This window comes from Monodon monoceros, unplaced genomic scaffold, assembly GCF_005190385.1.
Source record: "Monodon monoceros isolate NGI ecotype Baffin Bay Population unplaced genomic scaffold, NGI_Narwhal_1 Super_Scaffold_15, whole genome shotgun sequence".
Taxonomy (NCBI): Eukaryota; Metazoa; Chordata; class Mammalia; order Artiodactyla; family Monodontidae; genus Monodon; species Monodon monoceros.
This window is the reverse complement of record NW_021703771.1, coordinates 56698969-56718923: the sequence shown is the minus strand read 5'-3', so window position 1 is coordinate 56718923 and position 19955 is coordinate 56698969. Positions and strand designations below refer to the sequence as shown.

At 39.3% G+C, this 19955-nt stretch overlaps 1 protein-coding gene across 5 annotated transcripts in view; it reads right to left on the bottom strand.

The window, feature by feature from the left end:
• Positions 1–19955, bottom strand: part of L3MBTL3 (L3MBTL histone methyl-lysine binding protein 3) — a 118224-nt gene that overhangs the window by 97136 nt on the left and 1133 nt on the right. For 4 of the 5 annotated variants that reach the window (XM_029224027.1, XM_029224022.1, XM_029224025.1 and 1 more), the window contains exon 2: positions 17727–17800. The exons of the other annotated variant lie outside the window; for it this stretch is intronic. The gene's annotated coding sequence lies outside the window, so the exon portion shown is untranslated. The remainder of the gene's footprint in view (positions 1–17726; positions 17801–19955) is intronic. 5 annotated transcript variants of the gene reach the window in all.

Genomic DNA, 19955 nt, shown 5'->3' with positions numbered 1-19955 from the left:
AAATATATTAATAAAAGTTCTAGGTTAAACAAAAAGTGCCATGGTAAATTTTTGCTATTGTTAGAAGAGGAATTCACTGTTTCATAGCATATTCACTTAGAACAAAAAATCATGATGACATATGGATAGAATTCTTCACCCTCTAAGGAGTTCCCCCCACCCCAAGACATTCAAAAGAGAGTAGGTGTGGCTAAAGGATAGTATCCAGTATAAAATGTTGAAAAAGAGGCCATTTAGACTTTAAAAAAGAACAAGAAAATTCAGTCCATTATTGAATGCCATCTACGCTAAATTTGACAGGTAAGTCTGTTCTATCAATACAATGAATATACAGTATGATTGATTCTTTCATGAAATTGATTTATTTAACTCAGTTGAAATATCTGCCAAGTTGATGTTCTGAGAAACAGGAAAACAGTCTCAAAATGTACAGCAAACACAATTAGGCTATGTTAAGATAACCAATTTGGCTAGCTACACTGTGATAATGCTCTTAATTTTCATTTTCAAAACAAACTTTTTCGTAATCATATATCCATTGGCGGTAGTATTGTTATTCTGAAACCGCTGTCTGTGTGGTATGGGATAAAACAAATAAATAATTATGTTGGTGTCACTGACAAGTGATCGAAGATCAATGGGTCCTAAATCTGAATGGAAGTATCTGTATAATTTCATGATGCATTTTATGTTTAAAAAATATGCATATTTTCTAGCTTTGCCCACTGACAAACTCTAGAAACAACCACCAATCAATAGTAATTAACAGCCTAGTATTCAGATTGTGGTCTCTAAATGCCATTTCTCCCAGGCCTTCCCAGAGGTGGCAGGAAATGTGCAAGGTGAGCCTGGAACATCTTATCAAATAAAAAAGCAAGGAAGCTATCAAAGACAGCAGAGGTCATACCAAAGGGACTCAGAAGCAAACTTGAAGAGGCTTCTGTTGGCCAAAGTAAGGATATTAGCTGCAGTAAATTGAAACACATCAAATAAGTTTAAATCATTATGAGTTCACAACGATATTCAAAACAAACCAACCAACCAAGAACACCTCATTGATCACCTTTTGATTATACAAGGGAACCAACCATCTTATTATTTGGAAAAATAAACAAGGACTTATCCTGCCCATATTGCATGAGATCGATAAAAACTGTATCTCAGGGTAACCAAATCATTGGTGAGAAGAAGTTTCCTTTCAGAAAAAAAACTCTTGCTAATAAATAGAGAAGGAATGATAGAACTGAAACATAGCCATTTGCAACCGTTAAATAATGACTCTAGCAACCATCATCAATGCCTTCTAAGAATACCTGCCAACCCAACACCATCTATGAAGTATTCTTGCCAGGGAAAAACTAAATCAAATCTGTTGTGATCAAGTCTATTTACAGGAAATACCAGAGACAAAGGGACATGTGAAATCACACCATTAAGACATAAGAAGCAAAACATGGATTGTACTGGGAACGCTGAGACCTTTCCAAAAGGTCCAAGGAGTCAAAATTACTTTCATAAAAATATTAACACGTTATTTGCCTTCTTCACTATGTTGATATTTACACTGATGGTGCAAAGCAGTAGTGGATAAAACTGCTGAAGCTGTGGCACCCAGCTGCAGTAGTCATTTTATTCTTCAGCAGCATGCACTCACAGTAAACAGATGTCAGATTCACTAAAAACCACCTTTGATGAAGTAAAATAATAAATGTTATTAAATCGATATTTGAATATACATCTTTTTAATACTCTGTGTGATGAAACAGAAGTGTGCACAAAGTGCTCGGGGGCATGGCAAAATACCAACGCCGCCTCAAGGGAAAGCACTTGTGAACTGTTTGAGATGCAAGCTGAACAAGCTGCTTTTTTTTTTTTTTTTATGGAATCCCACTTTTACCTAAAATACGATGTTTATTCAAGTTTAGATATTTGGAAAATATTCTGTCACACTGACAGCATTCGTTACTAATGATACAATTTCAGCATTTTGAAAAACCTGTATCCACCACCATGAGCCTGACAGCTTCCCAAAAGCTACAGACTTTTCTAAGGAGATGGGTGGTGATATTCATGAATATGATTTTTAAAAATATTTCATAATGAAATATGTCAACATTTGGAAGATCTACATAACTCAGTGAAGTGATTTTTCCAAATGACCAATGCTTACAGTTACAAAATTGTGCACGGCTAAAGGATCCATTCAAAGTGCAACACAGACTGATGGATTTTAATGTGACAGAGTACAGAAAGCTCACTGATAGGATTTCAAATTGCACACTGCAACTAACCTTTAAGAAACTACCACATGTCAAGTTTTGGTGTAATATTAAAGAAGAGTGTCCATCATTAAATGAAAAACTTAAAATAATCCTCCATTTTCCAACCCCATACCAGTGTGAAGCAGATTTTCTTCATATGCGTCAACCAAAACAAAATATTGCAACAGACTGAATGAGAAGCAGGTATTAGAATCCAGCTCTCTTCTATTAAGCAGACATTAAAGAGATTTTCAAAAATGTAAAACAGTGTTACTTCTCTCACCTTTTCTTTTAAATTTTGGAAACTGTGATTATAGCTCATAAAAACTGTGCTTATACGTACTAAGGTAATCAGTTTACTATGTTATAAGTCATAATAAATAACCAATATACTTTAATTTCTAAGGCAGTAAATATTGATACATATAACACAAACAATAGCTCTTTGGGTTTTTCATTTTTTAGAGCATAAAAGGGACTTGAGACCAAAAAGTCTGAAAGCCACTGCTATACAGGATTAAAAACTTGTTTTCGGCACACACAAAAAATTGTAAGGAATAACTAATAAACAAATGAAAGAGGAAATTTGAAATTTAGATTAAGAGACATTAACCAATCGCAATACTGCATTTCATAGATCTTGTTTGAACACTGATTTAAATTTTTTTTTTTTTTTTAAAAAAGATTATTAGGGACTTCCCTGGTAGTCCAGTGGTTAAGGCTTCGCCTTCCAATGCAGGGTGTGTGGGTTTGATCCCTGCTTGGGGAGCTAAGACCCCACATGCCTCGGGGCCAAAAACCCAAAACATAAAACAGAAGCAGTACTGTAACATATTCAATAAAGACTGTAAAAAATAGTCCACATCGGGCTTCCCTGGTGGCGCAGTGGTTAAGAATCTGCCTGCCAATGCAGGGGACACGGGTTCGAGCCCTGGTCCAGGAAGATCCCACATGCCACAGAGCAACTAAGCCCGTGTGCCACAACTACTGAGCCTGCGCTCTAGAGCCCGCGAGGCACAACTACTGAAGCCCGCACGTCTAGAGCCTGTGCTCTGCAACAAGAGAAGACACCGCAGTGAGAAGCCCGCGTACTGCAATGAAGAGCAGCCCCCGCTCACCGCAACTAGAGAAAGCCCATGCGCAGCAACGAAGACCCAACGCAGCCAAAAATAAAAATAAAGTTTTAAAAAAATGGTCCACATCAAAAAATCTTAAAAAAAAAAAAAGAAAAAAGATGATTTGACAGGAGGAGAAATATGAATACCAACTATTTGATGATATTAGAGAAATACCATTGCTTTTTTTTTGAGGGATGATGATGATACATACTTTAAAGAGAGGAGGTCTTCCTTGTATTTTAGAGATACAAGCTGAAATTGTGAAATGAAGTGATATAAGGTGAGGAAGTTGCTACAAATTAATTAAGGGGTAAAATGGTGAAATAAGACCGGCAACATGTTGGAACTGTGAAGATAAAGACGAGTGAAGGGTCCAGGGTGGTTATTACACTACATTCCACATTTTAAATAGTCAATAGGAAAAAAACAAAACAAAACCCTGTGTTTCTTTGAAGTATAGCTATCTTCTGTTGGAGTTTACTAGATGCTTCAATATTCTTTCTTCCTTTATCATTAAGACTTAATCCTCAAAACAGGAAATAGGTTGTAAAGGCCGGAGGAAGAATTAATCTAAGAAATAGTAAAAATATGAAATAAATTAAGACTCATACTGAAGTCCTCTATGACTCCTACCTCACTAAATACATAAAGATCAGCAACAAACCTGACTTTCTAAGGTAGGAGTGGCAGCTTTTCCTGATAGATAGTAGAGTGACAGAATAATTTTCCCCCTGGTGGATAAACCAGGTAAAACCTGAGTGATCCTTTAATAAGAAAATTTTTTCATTTATTAATTCAATCACATCTTCTTCCAGAAAAGCATTCAAAACATCAGAAAACTTAGACAAACTATTTCATTTATTTGTTTCTCACAGAAAGATGGGTTCTATCATCCCTCTAGTCGACACTGAAAAAAGTGCAGAGTTCAGTAACTCACCCGAAACCACACTTGGTGGCATACCCAGGATTTTAACCCAGGTCAGTCTGATTCCAACCCTGGGCTTTTTTCTCAACCACCGTCTTGTGCTGTCTCAAAGTCTTACCCCCTCTGAGAATCTGGCTAAGCCTACTTTTCCCCATTTTACTCCTTGGAACACAGCAAGTCCAGAAAGCAGTTTACTAGGTCCAAAGTTCTCGATTTATGTAGATCAGTACAACATGTATCCTTCTTAGTAAAGTGCCATCAAATATACGCTTATTAACAAAATGTCATTGAGACACATATTCAACACAAATAGATTTTTGGTCTTTTCCTACCTAAAAACCATAAATGTATGAAATTTACAAGAGCAAAAATGCTGTCTGTGACCAGGAGGAGGAATAGAAAATCGGGGTAATCTAAAAGCTATCACTGTACAAAAGCTGCAGTAAATGTTTATTACATATTTTAGGAAATAATTAGAATATGCTTTTGCTATACAAAACACTGGTAATGTTACAAAGTATACTCTGCCTGCAAGCACATATCTAAAATTTATAAAAATTGTTTCCATCCATTGTTTCATTCTAAGGCTTGTGGACATTTTGTATAAAATATTATAGCATAAAAATATTCACTACATTGTCCTTTCCTTTATCCAATTTTGAAGCCACTGGCTACTTTCACTATCGCATGAAGTCTGAACAGCTACAATAGATTAGGCATTTTCCCACCATCTCCTAATCAGGTAGAACAACCAGCAACCAATATTATTTGAACAGAAGCTGGTTTTATGACACCCTAAGTCGTCCTCCTTTTTCATCTTCTGTAAGTGTGTGCACTTGTATACAAACATACAAAGCCTTTTCACTTCAACAAATTGTGCTTCTAAGAGTTAAGCAATTTTTTTTTTTTTTAGTACTTAGAAATGCTATGCTTTATATTTTCTTTAAATTTCACCTGGTACTGTTCCATCATCCCACGTGTAACCTGTATTCCACGGGCCTGAAAACCAGGTAGATAACGGTCACTCACAATACAAGTCACAAACAGTATTTCTCATTTGCAGAAAATCATACCCCAAATCTCTTGTTAATGCTGCTGAGATTTCCTAAGGAAGTATCTTAAATATGTACCATGATGGGTCCTCTGTGTTATTAGCCAAGATCTACCACTTTTCTCCTAACCTCTTCTAAATGCTAATGGTCTCCAGCCACTGCTGATGTCAAAAGGGACAGCTTTCGAGATCAGATATCCAGCAACTGCATCCATGCAGCTTCTGATTCCCACTCACCTATGTTATGGCTGACAATGGCTAATATCAAGGGTACTGACACCCAATGTGCTCCCACCGATGCCCATTGCGGATGCCTCATCAAGGAGCTGATAATTTTACTGAAGGTGAAGACCATTACTGTTGGCACCAATGCAAATGTATTATACTCCCAAAGTCCCTCTTTTGTGAAACAGTTCACTTTAGCTTTTACTCATTTTTATTACAATTTCCTTGCCCTAAGAATTCAGCAAAAGGGTTGGAGGACAGACTAAATGACATTTTAACACTGTCATCAGAATTACCTCTTCTCTCTCTCCTGCACCGCTCCTTGTCTCTAAACCAAAGCTGTGCAACTTGACTCTCCCTGGGAATCATGTATCGAATGCATGCACTTCCTCCATCTCTCATGCAAAGAAATCTCTGGAAGCCCTAGCCTACCATGTACCACTAGTAATCTAGAAACATTAGGTGGTGATGAAATTAGTTAACACCTTACATTTAAAAATCCTATGTTATAAGAATATGGAGATGCAAGCCCTCTCATATACCGATGGTGGCACTATTGATTGAACCAACCTCCATGGAGATCAATTTTCAAGAACATATCCTCCAATTCAGCCCTTCTACCTCTAGAAATTTATCCTATAGATACTTACATGTATAAAAAAATGTAAAAGGTGATTCATGGACTATAGCACTGTTTGTAATGTTAGAAAACTGGAAACAACCTGACTGTCCATCAGTAAAGGACAGTTGTGGTACAGCCATATACAATGGTTAAAAAACAATGAGGGGGACCTCCCTGGTGGCGCAGTGGTTAAGAATCTGCCTGCCAATGTAGGGGACACGGGTTCCAGCCCTGGTTCGGGAAGATCCCACAGGCCACGGAGCAACTAAGCCCATGCGCCACAACTACTGAGCCTGTGCTCTAGAGCCCGCGAGCCACAACTACTGAGGCTGCGCGCCACAACTACTGAAGCCCGTGCACCTAGAGCCCGTGCTCCGCAACAAGGGAAGCCACCGCAATGAGAAGCCTGTGCACTACAACAAAGAGTAGCCCCCACTCGCCACCATTAGAGAAAGCCCGCGCGCAGCAACAAAGACCCAACACAGCCATAAATAAAAAAACAAAAACAAAAAAAAACCCCAAAGAACAATGAGGAAACTCTTCACATTCTGATATAGATAGAGGTCTAAGATACTATTAATACTAAAATTTTATGCAAGGTATAAAAACTGTGTGCTACCATTCGTGTAAAACAAATGGGGTATATATAAATACGTGTATTGCTTATATATGCATAGCCTATCTTTGCCAGGATTTGTCAGAAGCTGGTAACACTGGCTGCATCCAGGAAGGAGCAACGACTGGCTGAAAGACAACCAAGGGAGGGAACCTTCTCTCTGTGTAGTGTACCCTTTAGTACCTGTTGAATGTTTAAACGTGTGGGGTTTTTCGAAGAAAAAAAGTTACATTAAAAAAAAATGTTTTAAAATCCTGTTTCACATTTATTTAAAGTACTCCATGTTTTGAAAGGCACGTCTTCTTATGAAAAATACTTAGCTTGTTACTGATGCCAACAAATGAAGCTATAGACTAGAAGGTGCTAGGAAAATCAACTTCCCCAAAGCTCTTGGGTAATTTAACTAGTAGGTATTTAACTATATATGCAAATGTATCAGCTCCACAGATGGGTGAAAAGAGAAAGGGTCGGGTTCACTTCTCCACACTGAGGTATCAAAAACATACAGTAGAACCTTGGCATTCACAGACTATTTATGGTTTCTACCATTCCTGAGTGACAGCTGAAGTTCCCATGACATTTAGTAATTTGCCATTTTGCAGAGACATGATTCTGAATAACACTCCATAAACTGAGAGTCCCGGCCAAGGTCCAGGTGTGCTCTGAGTCACAGTGCTTTGTCTGAGTGCTATGACCACTGCAAATTAAGTGATAAAAACTTTGTTTCTTGTTAAGAAATGAAACAAAAGCAAGTGCTAGTTGATTCTAGTGTTGATGACAGAACGAGGAGAATACGGAAATGTTTATGAAAGTGATAGGTCCCAGCCACAAAACAGAAGTTTCGGATAAATCAAAGGCTGAAATGTCAAATGCAATGATGACTCAGACACACTATGTGAACAAAACTACCAAATGCTCCAAAAGGAAATAAGTAGAAAAGATGTGTGAATTTGTTTCAACAAGTGCTCTCGACAGTACAAAATTTGCTCATCAAGTGAGATAAGTATTTAAGGTCTAGAGAGATCATTTACATTTTTCAGTTATACTTTAGTAATTTGAAGGGAGGAATTACACACTACAATGACTTTTTTCAGGTTGAGGCTTGGCGATGGTCTTGGGCTGTATCCCTCACAAATGTCAAGAATCTATTGTATCTTATTTTGACTGGAGATAAACAGAGTCCTTCACAATCCTCCCTTCATATGATTCCTTCCCTCACATCTACCAGGAGAGGATAAAATCGTGGCTCAGAGTGGGAGCAGAGACTCCCCCAGGGCTGCACTTCTACAGCGAGTTCAAGGTGAAGAGGCCGCCTGGGGCTGTGATGGAGAGAACAGTCCCCTGAAAGATAAGCAACCCAATCTAGTACGTCCCAACATAAAGTGAGAGAGTGGGCCTTGCCTATAAACCAAAAGTCTGGATCTGCAGATAAGGTGAGAATTAAAGATTACTAAAGAAAGTGTACTAACCGTAGCCTGGCCATGCCTGCTCAAACTATTGTTTTCAAAATATTACAGTATTTAAAAGAACGGCTAGTTACTGTTCACTAAGACCAGTTAAATAGTTTTAATAATTTTACGTGAAGTTGCTTTTTTAGAATTCCATTTTACAGCTTTACAGTTAACAGGTGCATTTTTCAAAACTAAGTTACAGAGGTGACAAGGCCAAGAGCTGGTAGTGGTTGTAAAACGGGGGTAGACATGACCTCAGAAGCAGCATCTGAGAATCAGATTTAAATTCTGTCATTCAGAGAGATGCCGGGGCTGAGATCTCAGTGCCTGGTGTCAACGGACTAAACTCATCAGTTTGGGGTTCAAGAGGGCAATGTTATCTTTTGTGAAGTGTAAGTCAGGAATGTTAACCCTAAAACCATGACCACGAAAGAAACAAAAGTGAGAGCTATGCAGAAGAGTAAGACGGCAATAAGAAAAGTCAGCCTCCACTGTGGGGATCCAACGCCTTGTTGCTTTGATGCCCATATTAATACCATCAACTGAAGCTGGCTTTTGGTGTACTTTGTAGAAATCATCGATCGCTAACCAAACGCTGTCTCTGGCACATTGTGACGTTCTCAAAAACGTCCTAAGCGTCGTCTTCGGTAATATCATCAAGAAGGCCTCTGCCCACTGCTAAACACGTTATTAAAGTGGCGTATAAAACTGTTTTGGGCCTCCGCATCCCCACTCACCCTGCCCCTGGTCATCCTTTCATAGACAGATGCAAATCACACACGTCATGCATCATCCTCAAAACCTGCCACACTCTCTCAAGTTCCTCTTTCCATCCCTCTCCCTTTCCTAAACAAACCACAGCCTTCCTTTCCTCTCTTCAATTCACTTTCCAAAGATTAACAATTACCTATTCTGTGACATAAGACCAACTAATCCCTTGAAGCCTCAATTTCCCCACCTGTAAAATGTGGCAAATAATAGAACTTTTCTTCATTGGGCAATGGTGAGGATTACATGAGAGAAGCCAGGTAATACCTCAGCACAGTGCCTATCCCATAGTAAGCCGCCAATAAAATCTTAACTTTCTGCTCTAATTACCTGGTTTAACAATTATTTGCGCTCATGAGAGTCGCTCTGTGATCTCAAAAAATTAGTCAGTGGCTTTTTTTTTCCCCTTTCCCTTCATTTTATTTCAATGGCATCTCTTATAGTAAGCCACCTGTATTCAAAGCTCCATCAGAAGATGTCAAGATCACTACATAAAAGTACATGTTTCATTGTTAATAATAATAATACCTATATTTACATGGCTCCAGAAATGACTAGCTTTCTTCATAGAACAATACCTCTGAAGTAATAGAGAAGGATTCGTTGTGTAGGCAGGGAGTCGGGCCCAAAGGCCAGGCTCTCTTGGCCACCATGCTGGGCTGGCACCACACTGTACACCAGGCTAAGGCATGTAAACAGGACGAGATGAAAGGCTAGGGCCACATTTCTCAAAGTCTGCCCCTCAAAACTTTTAGACCATTTCTGCACGTCCCGTGATAAAATTTTGTGGTGAGGGAGATGTGTAACCCCCCCCCGGGGTCTTTAGGAGACGGATGGCGCACGTCAGCAGCAGCGCAGCGATCTGTGTAGTGCTGTCTGAGCCCAAGTTTCCCACAGTCACTTAGCCTTGTGGCTCTGTTATCACAGTATAGCGAGGTCCATGGAATCCCCTTTTCGGAAGATGCTGAGTTACAGAAAATAAATTCAAGAAACAACATGAGAGCAGGCAGTATTTTACAGGGTAGAATTTATTCATCTTCAGGTTAGAGTCAACTACGGAGGTGCTACCTCCTGGCTGAGCTCGCCATCTGCATCCATGTGTTGAGATTTGTAGTGTCTAACACTGGGGAATGCCCTCAGGACCTAGAGTCCAGGCTGGAGAAAGTGATCCTGAGAAAGGCAAAACCTCTGCCTCCTAAGGTCTATCTATGGTTTTCTGATTTATTCTCTAATGGCCTCCTATGTACTTTCATGACACCAGAGAGGTACACAGCCTGTAACGGGGGAACCCACATACCCACAAGTACACGGCCATGTAGGGGTAGTCACACAAAGCCAATAAGCCTAACCCATTCCAGAGACACAAACATACTGGAGCCGGAGGGTTTCTTCTATGCTTTGCCATTTTAAAGGCTCTTACCAATACTAGACTAGTTGACCCTCACAGCTACCTTTTAAGATGGCCAAGAATTCTTAGCCTCATTTTACAGATAAGAAAAGATCACCCAACCAATAAACAGACTTTTACCTCCCAAGACAGTGCCCCTCAAACTATACCATACTGCCCAACACATTGTATTTTAGTCAATAAAGAAGCCAGTCTAATGTAAAGGTGAAAAGCATAGCAGCCAGAGTGCCTGGGTTGAATCCTGGCTTCACAGTTTACTAGCTGTATAATCTTGGGCAGGGTACCCAACCTCTCTTGAGCCTCAGCTCCTTCATCTAAAAAAATGAAATAGAAATATCTACTTCATATGGATTAAAAAATGTTTTAATCATGCATGTTAAAGTGGTTTGTACTTTTTGGACACTCAGTCCACAACAGCTACGGTTATTTTGAAGAAAAGAAACAAGCTGCTCTTCAGTGTCCACATTCCCTCCAAACATGGGTTTACCAGATGTCTGAAGTATCCCAGGGCAGAGGAGTTGATAACTCTGCAAAAGTCAATACCTTTGCACCACAAAGTCCTATTTGATTTCTTAAGAGTCCAGGGGTGAAGGTGGAGAAAAGTGGAAGTTAAGAACTGTGGTAGGATTCTGGGATTTCATGGACAAATAAAATTTCAAAATGAATTTGGGAAGCTGATGAAAGGTCAATAAGTATTAGTTTTCCCAGGCTCTTATAAAGAACATGTTAACAAGGAGAAAAGTATGAAAGACATAATCTCTGAACAGCGACCCAAGACTAAGCCACTGGCAACCTTACTGTGACATTTTTGCTGAGGAGGCATAAAAGCTTCCTTGCATACCAACTGCGGTTCCAGGACCTGCTTTCAGGAAAGCTAGTGCAGAGGCCAACAGAAAGCACCGTAAGAGATCGCAGCAAGAGGCCAGGAGGAGAAAGAGTGATGAACGCTATGGATCCTCTCCAAAGGGGACTCAAATGACTACAGTGAGTCCTTCTCTGTACAAGTACTGGAATATGTGTACGTAAGATGCCAGGAGAAGAGGGGCTGGAAAGGCAGAATCTATACCCCAATTATAATACTTATTACATCATATCATGATCATTTACTTACAGGAGGTTTTGGAGGAAAGAAAACTGGATTTCTTCATTTCGCTATCCCATGTGATTATCCACAGTAGGAATCAATAAAAATTTATCAGATGAATGAATAAAATAGAAGGGGAAAATATAACAGACTAGTTGTGGGCAGGCACTGGGGACAGAGGAAATCAGGAAACGATCTTCATTTGTCCATCTACCTCTTATTCTCCAGTGAAAATTCTAACTAACAACGAGGCTGCTAAGCATTTATTTACCTCTTTGGCAGAAGGATAACATTCCTGCTCCAAGAAACCTTCCTTATTTAAGTGTCAGTGAAGAATACATGAAAAGAAGTTAAATTCAAACCTCTTAAACAGGCTTTTAAGGATAAGAGAAAAATCTAAACTCACACCTGAAGCATCTCTCAACAAACACATTTTGCTACAAAGAAAAAATTTCCTTTCAAATCAAGCATGACAGATACCAGCTTTGATATTCTACTCGCCCTGACTGGCAAGAACTCTGAACCGCACACATACTGGAACTGAGATCTGTTGAGGAGAGATGTGAAATTTTGCCCTGAGGGCCCAAGTTCATAGATTTTTAGGCAGGTAAAACTCTAGATCATTTCAATGTGAGAATTGAAATCTCGGTAGCATCAAGAACAAATCCTTGAGAATCTGGGTCTCCTGTCCATATATATGCTTATATAGTAGATGCCTTCCTTTAAATATGAAATCAGTTATTAGGACAGTCCTTCTTATTGATACTTTTTCAGAAACACCCCCCCACCACCAGTAGTCATCTACTGGTCATGTTTTAATGAAAATGACCCTAGTTATAACGTATTGATGGTTTCTCTGATTTGCTACCTTTTCTGCCACGGAGATTACATGCAAAGGGGTAGTCACTGAAGGCAACCTTTACGAAATCTCAACTTCCTGCCCTTCCGTTTGTTACTGTAAGAAGGATGAATTATTTGAGAGCCTGTGGCCTAACCTACTTACTTCCTCTGAAGGAGGAACAGAAAATTAAAAATGCCTTTCAAGAAAAAAAAATGTACATAGAAAATGAAATCACAAACTGACATTAACAGTCTTACAGCATATTTAATACACTCTCTTCAAATGCTTTTATTTGAAGTTCATTTTCAGTGTACAGACTATATCTCAATTTGAGGCAAAAATATCCTGAAAAGTGCTAGCATGTCATCAACATATTACACTAGTAGCGTAATAATAGAAATTTTACACCCATTAGAGGGATTCAGGGGAATAAAAAGAGCAAGAACCTGTCTCACACAGATATCTCCCTGCTTATGCAAAATATGCATGAACTTAAATTAAAAAAGAAAACTAAAAGTAGTATCTTGTTCTTTTTTCTTATTTCACTTCGTAATTTTTTAAATGCTAAAAGCAGTATCTGTTTTCTTATTCTGCTTCATATTTTTATAGAACATAGAGCTAGAATTAAAAGATTTACACTTGATTTCTCTTTTGTATATGATAAATTAGATTTGACCAGATTTTATTTCTGTCACAGAAGTCACGTCTACAGGGCTTACCCTGATAACCATTTGTAGCTAAACTCCTTATCAATAGATTGAACAGCTAGGCCTCCAATCTGCCAAATAAGACCACAAACCAATGGGGTGAAATTATCTAAGACCATTTAACAACCAGACCAGGGATTTCAATTCACAGTTCAGGGTTCAAGCAGTGTTAACAGATGGGAGAAAAATAATCAACTGATTTTGGTGCCTGAACCATCCTACTAAAAGTGTTTTAGGAACTGAACTGGTTTAATTCTATAAAATTTCACATAACATAAAGCTATAGTCCAATCTTGAAAAGGCCTGGCACACAGCAGGTACTCAAAAAAATGTACTGGATGACGGTGTTTCAACAAAGGAGAAACAGGCTGTACACCTGAAACTAACACAACATTGTAAATCAACTATACCTCAATACAAATGTAAAAAACAAAACAAAAACAAACAAACAAAAACAAAGGAGAAACAGCCCATCACCCTATAATCAATGCCTGCAGGAGCATCCTTCTAAGTCAGACAAAAGCTCTGCTTGATGGACCACGACTCAGATGATAGAAATATTATATGACTCCCACTGTAATCCAGAACCGCCCAATGAATCAAAAGCTCTTCACTTCATTTTGTAAATGGGCCTACTCTTCTGGTTAAAGAGTATAATGTCAGTAGTTATCGTATTTTGGTGAATATATTCTTAGTCATATTCCCTGTTATCTTTATTAAACTTTGATCCTAACACTACATTCCTCCCTACCCCCAGCTTCTCACCACCATTATCTCTATCCCTCATTTTAATTTTCTTCTTTTATAATCACAATAAATTCCATCATGTTTTGAGTTCACAAAATGGTAAATTTAGGTCCCAATCTTTTGATTGATGATTGATTGATTTACACTTTTTGATAACACACCCTACTGCCTTATCAGGTCTCTTCCTATACAGAACAAGTGAAATCTTATTTATATATAAGCCTAGTAATTCCCAAAACTAATCTGAGTAATGTTTTATTAACAGTTAGTGATCATTTCAAGGCCATGAACTAGACCAAGGTGTTCTTTTCAGTATAACTCAGTCTTTCCCCAACTTTCAAAAAAAGGAAAAAAAAAGAGGAAAGTGAAGAGATAGTGTTTTCTTCCCGTAATTTTTTCTTACACCTGTTTGCTATTGCTCATCTTAGCGAACCAACGTATACGAGCAAATACATTAATCTGGAAATGTGTTTTCTTAGAAATATTCTAAGAATTACTATTTGGAATATTAGAAAGTTAAAGACATAACAAAACAAAAGCCAGTGTCATTTTCCCTGGTCCCACCCCTTTCAAAGTACATGATATGAACTAAGACAAGTTACTAAGTATCTCTGAGCACCAGTTTGCTCTAAAAGAGAATTAATAATACCAAATGCTCAAGGTTAGTGAAAGTATTAGGGATAATATTCAGTGTCTAGAACAATACCTGGGCATACAGAAGGCACTCGGTAAGTTTTCGTTAGATGAATGAATGAGTGAATCAATGAATGAATATAAAATATCTAGCTTAATGCTTGACATTCAGGAGGCACTCAATACACAATTACATTGACCATATCAACACTTCACAGTGTTTTGCAGAGGGCACCCTACCTTCCAGGACCCTACCTTAGGAAACACATCCAGTAGTACCACCACAGTACTTACCTCTATCTACCTTTCACCAGCACTGAACCATGGCTTTGTTTTGGTAATTACCATTGTATGTGTATAGATTATCTCCTCAACTAGATTATGAACACACTGAGGCCAAAGACTGTTGCTTTCTCTGTAGCCTCAACAAATTCATTCACTTCACCCTATTCTAAGTATTCATTATGTGAAGCACTTCCCAATGGAGACTTACACAAAATAGATATCCATAAATATTTGTGGACTGACATAAAACACTGACTTACAGAAAGACTAGTAAATAATAATAAAAAGGTTTTATTATAATACACATGTAATTCTTCTAATCACTACCCAAGTCATTAACTATAAGTCCACTTCTGAGGAAGAAACTGGAGCCACATCCAGGATCACCCAACTTTATACAAGTTCCTCTCAAAAGTCCTTGTTCTTTCCTTCAAACCACCCTGTCTCCTACAAAAGGACTTCTCTTAAAGGCTTTTTTCAATTCGACTTCATAAATCAAACTCCTGGGGTAAGCGTGTAGGGAACTCATCAAGGGCAAAGACCTAGTCTTTCAGTGTTCAGCACTGTAAGAGCTCAATAAAAATGAGTTAACTAGTAGAAACATCGCTAGAGAGATTACTCAGGTTACCCAGCCTTGGGACCCCAAAGGTACCCTTGTCCACACCACATAAAGTAACTTCTTTTGTAAGTTTCCCATCCTATTATAAACAGCTTTTGTTGATATATGTATTTCTTAGAAATAAACTACCAAACAAAACAAACCAGTGGAATTTTTCAAGAACCAACCTTCAATTCCTCAGGGATGAATTAAACAGGACATATATTTTTTCTTTCCTTCACTATTGGGTTTTTGGGTTCTTAGCATATTGATTGGATAATTTACAAGAGAAGTGAGATAAACTAAAACTTTTCAGAGTTTGTCAAGTTCAGTATCATCAAATTGAAAACAATGACAGATAGTACTTGTGGTTTTCTTTTTTCTATCTAGATAACAGTTGATTAGAATTAGAATAAAGCAGCAAAGAGGTCTAGAAAACATGGCGGGGGGGGGGGGGAAAGCCCTACAGGTAGCTTCCCCTAAATCCAGTCATTTGCAGTACCCATTTTCTGGCCCTGAGAGTTTAAATTCTTACTACTCCAGTTACCTATTTTCTCATCCTCATTTCCCAGCAGATTCACACAACTAAACTATTAATTACAGCACATGAATTCCCCTCACACCAACCCTTCTACTTTCATCACCCTACCATTTCCACAATTTGGCATCATTTTATATTTAAAAGTATTTATTTCATCTACTCCTACCTAGCAAATGACTAGTTTGGGATAAATAAATATCAATTCGTATTCAACACCATGTTAAAAACATGGTCCATTCTCTCAAGGAGCCAAAGTTGTAAAAGAGAAACTACTAATTTCCTATAGAAAAGAAATATCCCCCAGAAGTATTGTGACAAGTCCGTATAATATATACACCAAAAACTAATCTAATAATTTTAGCCAGGAATTAAATCACTCCGTTCGGCTCTTAAAAACCTACCTCCTGCCCTTTCCAGAAAACGTGGCTAAGGTGAAATGGTAATATGACAACCATTTCAAACATCTGAATAGCTCTTCATAGCGCTCAAAACCTTATTTTATTTGATCCCTTCAACAAAGAAACCAAGGCAAGCATTGTTGCTCCACTTTTCCAGATGGGGAAATCTAGGCTGAAAGAGTTAAAGTGACTTACACGAAGTGGTACATTTAGTGGCTAAATTGTCTTCTGATTCCTATTCTAGTACTCTCTCTACACTCACAGTGATTCCCCAAATGAAGAAAAAATAATCACTGTCTTCCACTCAGCACATCTAAACATGAAACTCACCACCCTAGGAAACACATTTCACTCTGCCTGAACTCTACTTCAGTCTGGGTGATCTTCTTGAAGCTGTTCTTGCCCCCTTGTCTCTGCTGCCTCACCTACGTGGACAGCTATTTATTTCGCTAAATTATACTACTCAAGATGGTCCACAAGCAGAAAATGACAATAAATTCCCTTTTAACAATCATTTTTATATTGGTATTTATTCAGTTATGACATCGAGACCACATCTACCCTGGTTATAAGGTGACTCAATAGGGATTATTAGTCCTGCTAATTTATTTTGTTTTCTTTTGTTTTTGCCAAACAAGAATTAGTAACTCCTTTAATACCCAAGACAGAGAAGGAAAATGAAAGGCAGAAAAAGAAAGGGAAAGATCAAAAGAAAGAAGGTATACATAGTAGAAAGCACTACAGTAAAACAAATGTACTTTGATGCTCTACCCAGAGAGGGCCCCCCTTTGCCTGAGAATGACCTTTGTCCTGAAAGTAGGCCCTGGATCATTGGAGACAAACCAGCACCCTCCAAAATTACCAAAGGGATCTTTACTGGACAACAGCTGTATTCCCTGTGGTGATATGCTTAAAAGTTGACAAGTTTATGCTAACACACTGGAAACTCACTATAACCTATGATTCGATATTTGGCGCAAGTCAGACCACCACTGGACTTGAGTCACAGAATATAAGTTACTTAAATATCCCCAAAGATCTTGTTGTGAATTTCACCTACAAAATTTTACCAAGTTCCAGAACCTTCCATATCACTGTGTACTTATACAACAGTTATATTAGTTCACAATTGCTTTGTCCCACTTTCTCAACTCCAAACAATAAAACTATTTATTTTCAGCAGAAAACAGGTGCAATTGGAGCGTGAATTAAGAATCTAGCAAAAAGCCAGTCCAAAGGTTATCCAGAACAATCTCTTAACTTTTTCTAATGTTTTAATTAGAGCCTCAAGCCCACTCAGTGTCAAGACTTCCATGCATTCAAAGCGGCCCTCACAAAATGATGTTTTTCTGCCAACCTTGTTCCACACTCTCCTCCCTCATCCCCAAATGCAGCTTTTAACATTTGCAAGTATATCAAGGAATTTGTTTCAACATGCAACTCTTACCTAGTTGCAGTGAAGAAATAACTGTCTGATGGTCTTTAAGACTGTCGTCCACCCTCAACACTTCTTCCGGAGGTCTAGCATTGATTTAAAAGGAGGACAAATAAAATCAAAATATTGTCATAAAAAAACCCCTTCAAACCCGCAACTAATATGTATAAATTTTGAATTGCTGATTTATTGCATAATTTCATACATTACCACTTGATATGTTAAAAAAAAAACAAACTAGTTCTGGATGAGATGAACTAGATTTTATCATTTATATCATTGCCCTCCCCTAAATTCCCCCATTAAAGTCTCTCCCATTGTATGACAAGCAGATGAAAGTTACAAGGGTCATTTGGTTCAACTTCCATTTCTCTCATTGCTTTTCTTAAAACTAAAGTTACTACGCAGAACACACACTGGCAAAAGAATAGATTCTATGTAAGCAAGTTTTGTCCGTATATCAAATATTTAAGCGTTTAAATCACAAACTATACAAAGCGTTCAGAAATAATGTATTTTGCAGTGAAACAAAATTACACTCTTAGCACTAAAAGGGGCCATTTATTTTATGACTATATATAACTGTATGTTTAAGAAACTAAATACTAGCCTTAAATTATATTTATTAGAGAATAAAATGATCAGCTCACATAAAAGGCACATTTCAACCAAAGGTCTTTCTCATTTTTTCGAAGTTTTAAACACAAATTGCACTTTGCATTTTTATTAACGTTCAAATGAAATTATCCGCTGTGACTCCTGATTAAAAGTAGATCAAATGTGTAGACAACGATAAATATAAAAAACAAACAAATTGCTTCTAATCCAGAGAGTGACCAATCTCAAATCCCAGAATAAAAGCAAAGTGTTTTTTCCCATAGAAGTAATGAAGAGTGGAAGTTGTAGAGTCTGGGTCCTCAGATCTCATTGGCTCTCCAATGTACTAAACTTTCTATTTCTGATGAGCATCCTCTCATACAACATCTGGCTGCTCGCTCGGGTCGTCTAATTACTTCCACGTCTGAACGGACTACGTAGCTAAAAGTAAAGGCCAAAGTTTGCTCTCGGCCTTCCGAACTTAAAAAGATGCGTTTAACCACTAGAGGTCTCCCCTTGGCCAGTTTTGTACGTTCGCTATTTTGCTGCACTTGAAACTTTCCGGAGAAATGCTCTACTAGAGTCAGTGTTTTTCTAAAAACTTGCGCAAAAATCCACGCGACCGAGCTAGCCAGTACAGAGACTCTCGGGCTCCCCAAACCGATAAAGCTATTACAAACAACCCTCTAGGAAAATCAAAATTAATATTCGACGCACTCGCTCCAGCCGCTCCCCCCCCGCCCCATTCTTATTTCTCATCTCAGTTTCCCTGAACTTAAACTCAGAACAATCAAAAATCTATTTTTGTTTCGGTGCACTCTGAAGGATCTCTAACGCATTTTTCTGGCGGTAGACCCGAGGTGGTAGAGGAGCGGGCCGAGGGATGCAGGGAGGGGGAAGGGCCGTGCTCACAGCGCCCGAGGAAGTTGCATAAGGAAAGAGACTCCGTTTTTTGGGTCCCCTCAAAAAATCGGCAGGGAGGGGGAGGAAAAGGAAGCGGGGAGGGGGGAGGTAGGAGGGAAACCGAAGCGACGTTTACCTTCGTCTCCCCGTGTAAGGGTGGGGTAACAGCCACGATCTTCGCGACCCCGGAGGGCGGCTCGTTACCCCCACCTCTCTCCGAGCGCATACGGACAAACAGATACCCCCACCCCTCCGCGGGGAAGGCGGGGAGGAAAGTGCCCGCTTTTAAACTTTCTCTCACGGTCGCGCTTGGGCCGGGCTTTGACCAGAAAGGGTGGGGGAGACTGGAGGGCCTTTTTCTTTCAAGGTAATTAAAGTTTTACCACCAGCACAGAAGTTGCGCCCCCTCCCCCGCTGCCAGGGCTCACAAGTTTTCCTCCCGCTCCTCCCCCCCCCCCACCCGCCCCACCAGCTCGCGGGGCGCGCGGCGGATGCCTCGGCTCCTGCGCTTCCCGATCCCCACCCCCGCCGGCCTCTACTTCCCCCCGCCGGGCCGCCGCGGCGCGAGGACGGCCCGCCGGGCCCAGGACGCTAGTGTGTAAAACCCATTATCCCGGAACGGCACACGCACGCGGCGCGAGGCGGGCGGCGGCCCCGCCTCGGACCCCTCTTTGCCTCCCCAGTATAAGCACGGCGTAAACAAGTTGCAGGAAAAGCAGCCCCGCGCCTCCACCCCCCCCC